Source organism: Myotis daubentonii, chromosome 8, assembly GCF_963259705.1.
Source record: "Myotis daubentonii chromosome 8, mMyoDau2.1, whole genome shotgun sequence".
Lineage (NCBI taxonomy): Eukaryota > Metazoa > Chordata > Mammalia > Chiroptera > Vespertilionidae > Myotis > Myotis daubentonii.
Window position 1 is genome coordinate 77,019,212 of NC_081847.1, and position 10,694 is coordinate 77,029,905.

General features: G+C 44.1%; 1 non-coding gene across 1 annotated transcript; it reads right to left on the bottom strand.

Annotated features, from left to right (window-relative positions):
- Positions 1–10,369: 10,369 nt before the first annotated feature.
- LOC132240330 (U6 spliceosomal RNA) lies at positions 10,370–10,476 on the bottom strand. Its single transcript, XR_009454257.1, has one exon. It is a non-coding gene; the product is annotated as a U6 spliceosomal RNA (small nuclear RNA).
- Between the last annotated feature and the right edge of the window lie 218 nt (positions 10,477–10,694).

Here is a 10,694-nt window from a genome sequence, read left to right on the forward strand (position 1 = left end):
AGCCAGCTTGGACACAGGAGCAGAGGCACTAGGTCCATATTCAAGGCAAATATTCTCAAGTGTATGGTTAAATTCAACTTGCTTATGTGTACAGACATACCTCGGAGATATTGCGGGTTTCATTCCAAATCACAGCAATAAAGCGAGTATCACACAAAGTGAGTCATAATCGTTTTTCTGGTGGAGAGTCTTGCTTTCAATTTGTAAATAAATAAATAAATAAGTAAATTTAGCATCTGTGAAGCATAATAAAGTGAGGCACAGTAACACGAGATGTGCCTGTATATTTTGCCAGGGACAGAGTAGTCCCACCTAGAGAAAGTCATAGGTAATCTTAGCCTCTTATTTCCCAACTAGGGCATGAGAACAAAACCTTGGATGATTGAATGGATAATCATCGGGATAATGTCTGTGATTTTTCATGAGAGTTGTGTCTTAAACTCCTGGGAGCTGTCTACACCATCGACTTCCTAAAGCACTAAGCTGGAGACTGCAAATAACTCTTAAGCAATGAGGCTTAAACACAAAGCAAGGATGGTGTCCCCATATCTGTTTGTTCACTGTTCCATACTTAGCACCTAGCACAGTTCCTCGTAGGAAGGGGTCAAATATGTTTGTTCAATGAGGGATGAGTGGATGTGAGTGGAGCATCCCAAGGCGAATATCAACGGTTTCAGCAAGACAGTGTGGAGGCAGGTTCTTTGTCCTAATGTTAGCTGCTTTTCACATGATTAACCATAGCCAATCATTTCCACAAGCAAATGGCTGTGATTTGGAGAGGATGTTGAGGACCCAAAGGGAAATGTAGGTGGTTGAAGAATTCCATAACTGAGGAAGGGGCAGGGAGTGACCATGGCATGCTCAGTGGACAATGAAGACTAGAGGGACCAGATGATTAACTCGCACTATTTCAGTCACTTGTTTTGTATAAGACTTTCTGGGGTTTAAGAAAACCACATTAATCTCCACCACCACATCCCAAAAGAATACTTAAAAAATGCAGTTTTCCTTTTCCTTTTCCTTTTTTATTGAATTTATTGGGGGTGACATTGGTTAATGAAATCACATAGGTTTCATCATGTAGGTAGGAAAAGAATCATCTGTGTATTGCATTGTGTGTTCACCACCCCAAGTCAAGTCTTCTTCCATCACCATTTATCTCCCTACACACTTGGAATTGAAGAAGGAAAGGATGTCAGCCATTGCCTGGTCCTGCTGTTCTGATTTTTCAGAGCATATCAAGATCAGCTGTGAAACTGTAGAAACTACAGCTGTCCAGGCTCCATCGTAAACCTCCTCAGTCCCAATTTCCAAAAGTAGAGCTCTGGGTGTCCAGTTGATAAAGTCTCACAGATGATTTTGATGCTCTGAGGACGACTAGCACAGTTCTACATTTCACCCAATCCATGGAGCACTTCTGCAACATGAAAAGCATTATTAATATGGCACATCCTAGTTTCCAGGGCTTCTTAGAGTGTGCCCCGAAGTGGTTTCCACATCCCACATGCCCTCTGATCAGGGTAGAGAGTAGAGGGACCCTGATGTCACCCACAGTGAGCAGCATGACCTTCTGTCCTTGCTGTTTCTGGCTTGGTTCTGCTGCAGAGGGCATGGGCACAGCACAGGCAAGGTTAGAGGGAGGTGGAAGAAGAAAGAGCAGAGGGCTTTGGCCAGAGGGGCTGCTCAGAGCAGGATACCTGTGACAGTTTTCTGAAAGTGCCAGACAGTGTATTTCAGGCCTAATTTACTCTTTCACTCATCTATCTTTCCTTCATTCATCAGTTGCTTACTGAGTGCCTCCACTGCAGATGCCCTAGTGTACCCCATAGCCAAGTCTCTGCCTCATGGAACTGATAGTCTGGGGTAGGGATCCTCAAACTACGGCCCACGGGCCACATGCAAATACAAATATTGTATTTGTTCCCGTTTTGTTTTTTTTTTTACTTCAAAATAAGATATGTACAGTGTGCATAGGAATTTGTTCATAGTTTTTTTTTTTTTAAACTATAGTCCGGCCCTCCAACGGTCTGAGGGACAGTGAACTGGCCCCCTGTTTAAAAAGTTTGAGGACCCCTGGTCTGGGGTGTGGTAGGAGATAGAGAGAGAGTAAGTTAACAAATAACATTTATACAGGCTTTTGTAAGAATGACAGTCAATAGAGAAAGCGTCAAACTTATTTGCACACTATTTGACTTCACCCAACCCTCCATGAATGCAGTGGAAGTGGACTTTGTATTTTTGACAAACTGGCCAATTCTGCCTCATTCCTGCCCAGGAGCCCTCCCAGGAGCTCTCTGTCCTCCTTAATCTCTCCCACACCCTTTGTGTAATTTACATGCAACGCTTGGTAATGCTAAGTGTTCTACAGCTGGCAGCTGAGGCCTGGAGAGCTGAACCGACCTATCCTGAAGCCCAAGGCAGCGAGGGGTGACATCAGACTCCCCCCAGGCTCTTCCCACCTAGGCCTCTCTTCATCCCCAGAGCAGGTTGCCTCAGTTACTTCTCTTTCTTTCTAACTTTCTTTATTATAGCCAAGGCTTCAATTAACTTTTCCCTGTAGAACAACTATATTAGGCAAAAGTTTGTGTGGGATCCAATAAAACGTCAAATGATATTGAGCATACGTCAGGCAAAGCCTGCAGCCCAATAAGTTATTATGTGTAAATGCTACAACTTTATTTTGAGAAGAATACATGTGTACTATCAAGCTGTTTTATGGATACGCAGAGTGATTGATTACAGCATGCGGAACTGTCGCAACAAGATAAACTCAGATAGAATAATCTGTGGATATTTAGGCCTCAGCAATTTGTTATCCAAAGACGACTCAAAGTGATAATTCCTCCCATTTCAGCGATTTCTCTATGCCACACCCAATAAAAACCTATTTCCAGGGAGCTGACTTCTGCTGCAGGGGGTCCTCTTCATGCTTGTATCTCTTCCTAGTTACTCAGTAGTGAGCAATGGAAGGTCGTGTTTGCCATCAAAGCCATAACCACAGCTGGGACTTGGCCCAGAGTGGGCAGGTGCTGGGGTCAGGAGCTGGGGCTGCTGCTCTGGAACAGCCTCTGCTTGTAAGCTAATAAACAAGCAAACATGTAAAAAAAATAGCCATGATTTGTGTAACACATAAAACAGTTTGGGTAAAATGGATTACGTTCAGTAGCAGACTATTTTGCAGATCAGCCTCAAGCAACTTGTTGCTAAAAAAAGAACTGGATGGAATTCATCAGCAACTTTTCAAATAACCATTTGTTTGCAAAACAGATTTGCTGGAATGAATAGATTCAAGCCCAAGCCCCTGCCCTCTTCCTTGAAGGTCTGTGTGGGGGACAGACTGACCTTATTTTGGCTTTAGGGTCTGGGGCTACTCTTTTGAGAACGAGTCACCAATGTGCATTCCCTTGGCTTCCTGTTCTGAATTATGCCATCTCTTGAATTGTTACAGAACTTTCACTGAGTGTAGAGAAGAGTCATGGGCCCGGTGGAGCAGAATTCTAGGTCAGGAGGACAAAGCCCTGTGTTGGCACCTTGGTTGTGCCTTCCACTAGCTCCATGACCGTGGGCAAGGCCCTTCCCCTGAGCTGCAGTCCCAGCATCTGAAAAGCAGAGACAGCGATACCTGTGCTACCCACCTTGCAGGTTGTTGTGAGAAGCAAATGAAATATTTCAAAAATGCTTCACAAACAGTGCAGATCTATTTAAGAAATTCTTATGAAACCACTAAGCCATTTCACTCACTTTGGGTGATCACTTCTTTTTTATTTTTCTCATCAATCACTTAAGACCTCACCTACTCTTATTATTAGGAGGCACAGTTCCTTATTTGTTACCCCCGCCCCCACCCCCCCATCTTCAGATTATCCCAAAGCAGGAGAGTGAAATTTGAAAGCTCCATCTGTTTGTGACACTGCCTGCTAATTGGGGGGCGGGGGGGTGCTGGAGTCTTTGCTGAATTCTGGTCCACAGGGCCTGTTTTGTCTGTGACTTCCTGCCTGGCACCCTGCTGATGCCCTTGTGGGTAGAGATTCCTGTACTCGCAACCATTTTTGGAGTTTTCTGTACTTGGCCCCTCATTCTCACATGCTGAGCCTCTGTTTCTCCAGATGCCTAGGTCCTGAGGCATTTCCAGTTCTTACTACATCCTGTGCCAAAATCGCGTTGTCCCTGTGAAACCCCATAGGCTATAGGGTGGATTCTGGGTCACGAATCTACATCTACCCTTTCCTTAGGAGATCCCCTTTGGGGTCTCAGCCCTCTTTCCTTACCAGAGGACTTGTCCGACTAGCAGGCTGAGTACAGCAAGGACTCTGGAGGTTGGCCTGCCTCATACCAAATTCCAACTTCACCACTTCCTAGCACTGCGACTGGGAGAATTACTTAGCATCTGTGTATCTCAATTTCCTCATCTGTAAAGTGGAGAAAAAATGGTCCCATTTTATAGGGTTTCTTTGAAATTAAATGAGGTAATAGAAATAAAGTCCTTAGAAGAGTGTCTGGCAGGCAGTAAGAACTATAAAAGTGTGTTAGCCATTATTTGTCCCGACTGATCGTGTGCTCCATGTATTTCCCTAACAGAAGCTTGTGCTGCAGGAATTAGGAAATGGACTATGTCCCCTTCAAAAGGCTATTGGGCTTCTAACTCAACTAATACAACTTAGTCCGTGCCTTTGCCTCCTATGACACCTGCCAAGAGTCTGATCTGCTAAAGTTCAGCAAAAAAGGGCTGAGGGAAAGGTCTATCAGTTAGCTTTTGCTGCAAAACAAATCACCACAAAATGTAGTGGTTTAAAATGAGAAGCATTTAATTAATCCGTGCTTCTGCAGTTTGACGGGGCAGTCTGTGCTGGATTTTCTCATGTGTCTATGGTCACCTGGTGGGTTGGCTGGTTGGCGACTTCATGACTAGGGTATCTCACTCATATGTCTGGATGTTAGCAGACTATTGGCCAGGAACTGGCCACCTGTCATCTGGGGTTCCATGGTTCTTCTCAAAGGGGGTTCTCAACGCCCAGCAGGCTAGCTTGTGCTTGCTCACAGGGCTGTCTCAGGGCTCCAAAGGAGGCAAGATAAAAGCTACAAGACCTCTGAGGCCCAGACTTGGATGTCACACATTCTCTTCATCAAATTTACTTCTGATGGAATATGCTTTGCTGCCAAGAACTTGTGGTTATTTGCAGTTAATCATAGCAATTAAACCCTTTGCTTAGGGCAGTGGGCTCTCTCTTAGTTTCTCTGCATTCTGAGAGGGCTGGTGATTTCACCATTACTAAGAGCGCTCTCTCTCTCTCTCTCTCTCTCTCTCTCTCTCTCTCTCTTTCTCTCTCTCTCCCTCTCTCTCTCTCTCTCTCTTAAATTTTAATTTACCAAGTTAATTGCCAGGCACATTGAGCTACAAAAAGGTAGGGTGCCACAGAGTCCTCATGGAGAGGCCAGCAGTGTTGTGTCAGTGTCCGACAGGCTCTTTAGCTTGGTCTAGGGCAGTGGTCGGAAAACTGCGGCTCATGAGCCACATGCGGCTCTTTGGCCCCTTGAGTGTGGCTCTTTCACAAAATACTGACTTCTGTGCATGGGCCACGAAGTTTCAATTGCACTGTACGTGCATGCCCGCACGTGGTATTTTGTGGAAGAGCCACACTCAAGGGGCCAAAGAGCCGCATGTGGCTCGCGAGCCGCAGTTTGCAGACCACGGGTCTAGGGGAATGAGGAAGACCTTCCCAAGAAAGCAAATGTAATGCTGAGATTTGAAGGATGCCTGGAGATAGCGCTGTTTGGGGTGGAGGCAGTAGAATGCAAAGGTAAAAATGAAAGTCATAGAAAACGATCACCCAGACCTGCTCCTTAGTTACAAGTGAGAACAGTGAGGCCTGGAAAATCTCCCAGTTGTACCCACATTTAGTGGAAAAGCAGGAACCCAGGCCTCCTGACTGCCTGGTCTTTATTTTACCAGGCATTAGGTCACCAAATGGCTACATCTCAGTCAAGGCCACCTTGGAGAGTCTACTCATGAAGTTACTTATTTTTCCCCTCCAGGTGTCTGATTCCATTCTCCACGAGGAGAAGCTCCACATTCCCTTCCATCCCTGGATCCCATATCCTGAATGTCTGTGAAAGTGAAGATCTGCTCTAGGATTGGCTGGTGAGTAACCCAAACAGATGTATCTGCTTAGGGCTGGCTGCATGGTCTGTACACCCATGTGGCCAACGAGGCATCTCCAAGCAATGGGCCATGCTGTGGCACCAACCCCAACATCCATGCTGCATGCAACATGTCAGGAGAAACAACCACACAGAAAGTTTCATTAGATGCTGTTTTGTTGCCAAAAGGTTCAAGTGGTCATGAGTTAATCATTATGCTTCTAGGACATTCAGCCTTTGGATCCTGCCTTAATCAGAAATTCACTTTGTGAAGGGTGTTGGCTCTCCTTCAGGCCATAATTCCCAGCTGAGCATGGGCTGTCCCCATCCAGACAGAAGTCAGCCATGATCCCCAGACCTGGCCATTGCACACTGCTTTCCTTTATAGCCTTCAAAGCATCCTCAAATTTGTCACCTCATGGAATTCTCCCAAAACTCTATCAGGGGGCCAGATAGAAAAGTCCTGATTTAGTGGATGAAGAAAGAGAGACTCAGTGGAGTTAAGAAGCTTACTCAAATCCTCCAAGTAGGGGCTGATCCAGGACAGAAGGCTAGGTCCAAGTACAGAACTTGCATGGAGAAATAGAGAGCAAACAGCCACTGGTTTGGCATCAGACCACACCCTTAGGGTCTCCTGTGCCCTGGCACATGTCTTGCCAGACCCAACCAGTCTAGGTGTTGTACCTTCTTGAGCCATTCTCTTTGATTTGACTTCCCTCTACATGAACTGGTGCTTGACTACACACACCCATGTGTGTGCCAGGGTGCTTTGTTAGTGGGAAGCAGAGATTACAGGCTGTTATCAAATATCACAGACACCCTGCAACTTCTATTCTACTGTAAGCCATCCTCTGGAATCCTGAGCCATGCCTTATTTAACCAAATCAACGCACACATACTGCCCAGCTGTTAGACATGGAGAAGGACCATGGAACTCCAAGGGAGAGGAGGACTGGCTTAGAATATCTGACAAGGGGATGGTGATTAGACTCCCTCCGTGTTGTTGAGAGCAGAATGAGGGCAAACTGCTGGGTGTCAGGAAGCAAATTTTAATCCACAGCAAGGAAGAACTTTCTACCCTTTAGAGCTGTTCAGAAGGAGAAAATCTTGTCGTAAGCGATCGTTTGTCTGTCATGGGAGTTGCCAGTCCCACTACTGAATGAAGAGCAAGAACTGACAGAAGAGGCTTTTTCAGTCAAACTAAAGCCCCTCAATTTTTCTTTATTAGGCCCAACCATTGGTCCTAATTTTAGATTGTGGAGCGGCATCAAATAAAGCTAATCACTCTAGCACATTTTACAAGAGGGGCTTATAAATGAGTTTCTAATTGGTGGAATTTCAGGCATGGTTATAAAGTGAAAAAGAATTTCAGGCCAGTGTAGAGATATTTTGGGACTGTATGGTGTTTTCAGAGCCCTTAACTCATGCTGCAAAGCTGACCAGCTATCGTTGTCGGTTGAGTGAATGTATGAGAAATTCATTTAACTTTCAGTTACTAAGGATCCTTTTGGTGGGAATACAGTGGAATCAGTAGGGCTTTAGAAGTTTCCTTTGAGTCTTTGGTAAATGCCCCTTGCCCTTTAGACTCAGATTATGAAGATGAGGCCTCTAATTTAGGAAATGGCTATGCTGGATGAGGGCGAGGGCAAGAGGGGACCACAAATGGTTCCTGCATCTTGTCCACTTGCTGAGGGATCTTTGTGGAAAGAATGCAAAGTGTTAGCTTAAGCTGTGCTGATTGCACCCACAGCTGGACTTGAGAAGAGTTCTACCAGCTCATTAAGACCGTGGTACTAGAAATGGCACGTCCTCACTGGCTGCTTCGCTGTTAGCTGGGTGCAGCACCCTTGAGGCATTTGAGCTTCCCGCTGGAAGTCACAGTACAGACAAGTGCCACTGCCTGCACAGTGTGTCTTTGGGGTCTCTAGCTCCACTTCTCTATCACTTTCCTCCTTCCTGCCTTCTTGTTTGCACCATTTGGGCCACATTGAGATATTTTGGGACTGTGTGGTGGGATTGTGGAAGCAATAATGTAGTACTTTAGTTCCCACTGTGCTAGTGTCTCACTCTGTGCAGTCTGTATGCCTAGCCCAAGCAGGGTGGTACAGTCAATTTCCTGGATACTTCTTGCTTTCTCTGTCTTCTTCCCAACCAGTCTACTAATCCAACCAATATTAATCTTTCTTTTAGATGGTAACAAGAAAATACAGCCTGGCCTTCTATGGATGCACTTATGCATTCATTCATCCATCAATCCACCCACCCACCCACCTATCCTTCCTTCCTTCCACCCATGCATGCATGCCTTTATATGACAAGTACTTACATTACGTACATTACATTACTTTATATTACAAGAACTTTGCCATAGAGGCAGACACTGTGCTAGGAACACACTCACGGTAAAATGAGGTCCTTGCATGACCAGCTGATAGATATGCCTGCAAATACACATGTTCCACATGAAGTCATTGCTGCAATGGAGGTTTGCACAAAGGACAGTAGGACCCAGAAGAGGCCTGGCTGCCTGGAGGGAGTCAAGGAAGGTGAGAAAGGAACCTTGGTAATTGAGTCAGCACATTTTAGACAGACAAGTGGTCAGGGGCAGCTCTGTGCAGGCAAGCCCAGAGGTCAGACAGCACGCTATGATTAAAGAGAGGTTCCAAGAGGGCAGGGTCTGTATCTGCTTTTGCTCCTCACTGTACATCTGCTCATGGTAGGCTCTTGCTCTTTCCGCAATACACAGCTATGCATATAGCATTAAGTTTATGCACCTGAATTAAATTTTTACTTTCTATCAAACTAGTACATGTACATTCTTACAAAATTCAAATTTATGAGAAGACTTCATAAAACCTAGCATTTCGTTGGCCTCCCCATTCCTTAATCCTGAGTCTTACTCCCTAGAAACATTATTTTCAACATTTTAAGCTCTTATTGCTGGCATTTACCTTCATATTTCTAAATAATGTTATTATATTGCTCTATCTTCAGGACATTATTTTTTAACTTCCATCTATAGAATGGTAGGCTTTCTCTCTTTGGCTGACACTGTGCCTTCTTTTTCTTCCATTCTCCCAGTACAGTTATATTGCAATTTTCTATTAAGTGAATTTTTAGGATTTTCATATTTATATCTATGAAGATATTCACAAAGGAATGAAAATATGATTATTTCCTTTATTTTCCCCGAGTTTTACTGTCATGCAGCTCTGCATAAGTTTAAGATGCACAGCGTAACGACTTGACTTACATAGACAGTAATCCCTCTCTATCTGCAGGGGATAGATTCCAAGACCCCCCGGGGATGCCCGAAACCATGCATAGCACTAAACTCTGGATATATTATGTTTTGAATGCACATCTATGATAAATTTTAACTTATCAATTAGGCACAGTAAGAGATCAACAACAACTAATAATAAAATGGAACAATTATAACAATACACTGTGAAAAAAGTTATGTGACTATGGCCTCCCAAAATATCTTCTTGCACGGTAATAAGATACTTACTTTCATTTAAAGGAAGCACATTATGGCTTCTTTTTGACATATTTGAATTGCCAGCATCATTACTCTTGTGCTTTGAGGGCATTTTTAAGTAAAATAAGGGTGGCTTGAAAACAAGCACTGGGATAGTGCAACAGTGGGTCTGATAACCGAGTTGGCTACTAAATGACTAATGGGCTGGTAGTGGATATGCTGGACAAAGGGATGATTCATGTCCTGAGTGGGAAGGAGCAGGACAATGAGAAATTTCACCATGCTATGCAAAGGAGTGTGCAGTTTAAAATGTATGACTAGCTCTAGCCGGTTTGGCTCAGTGGCTAGAGCATCAACCTGTGGACTCAAGGGTCCTGGGTTCACTTCTGATCAAGGGCACATGCCTGGGTTGCGGGCTTGATCCCCAGTAAGGGGTGTGCAGAAGGCAGGCTATCAATGATTCTCTCTCATCCTTAATGTTTCAATCTCTCTCTTTCTCTTCCTTCCTCTCTGAAATCAATACAAACATATTAAACAAAAGGAATGCTTTTAAAAATAAGTAAAATGTATAAATAGTTTATTTCTGGAATTTTCCATTTAATATTCGTGTACCGGCATTGACCACTGGTAACTGAAAGCATGGAAAGTGAAACTGTGGATAAGGGGGACTACTGTATTGTGAAATTTGTATCATAATAAATTTATCATCCCTCATCTCATATGGATTGAAACGTTTTATTCCTTGTAAAAATAATGGGACATTTCACGAATTTGCTTGGTATTCTTGCACAGGGACCGTGCCAATCTTCACTGTATTGTTCCAATTTTAGCATATGTGCGGCCAAAGTGAGCACTTATTTCCTTTCTTAAACAACTTTTTGTTTACCCAAGAATTTAAAATTGTAGAATTTAATAGGTTTCCTGGTTTTCTATGTACCTACCATTGATTCTTCCCCAAATTTCCCAGTGGAGCTACCAAGACCCCCTAGACACAGTAAATCAAGCCCCGTGGGTGGTTGAACAGTGTTGATTTTTCCTTGAAACCATCCCTCTGGGGTCCCCAATCCCTAGC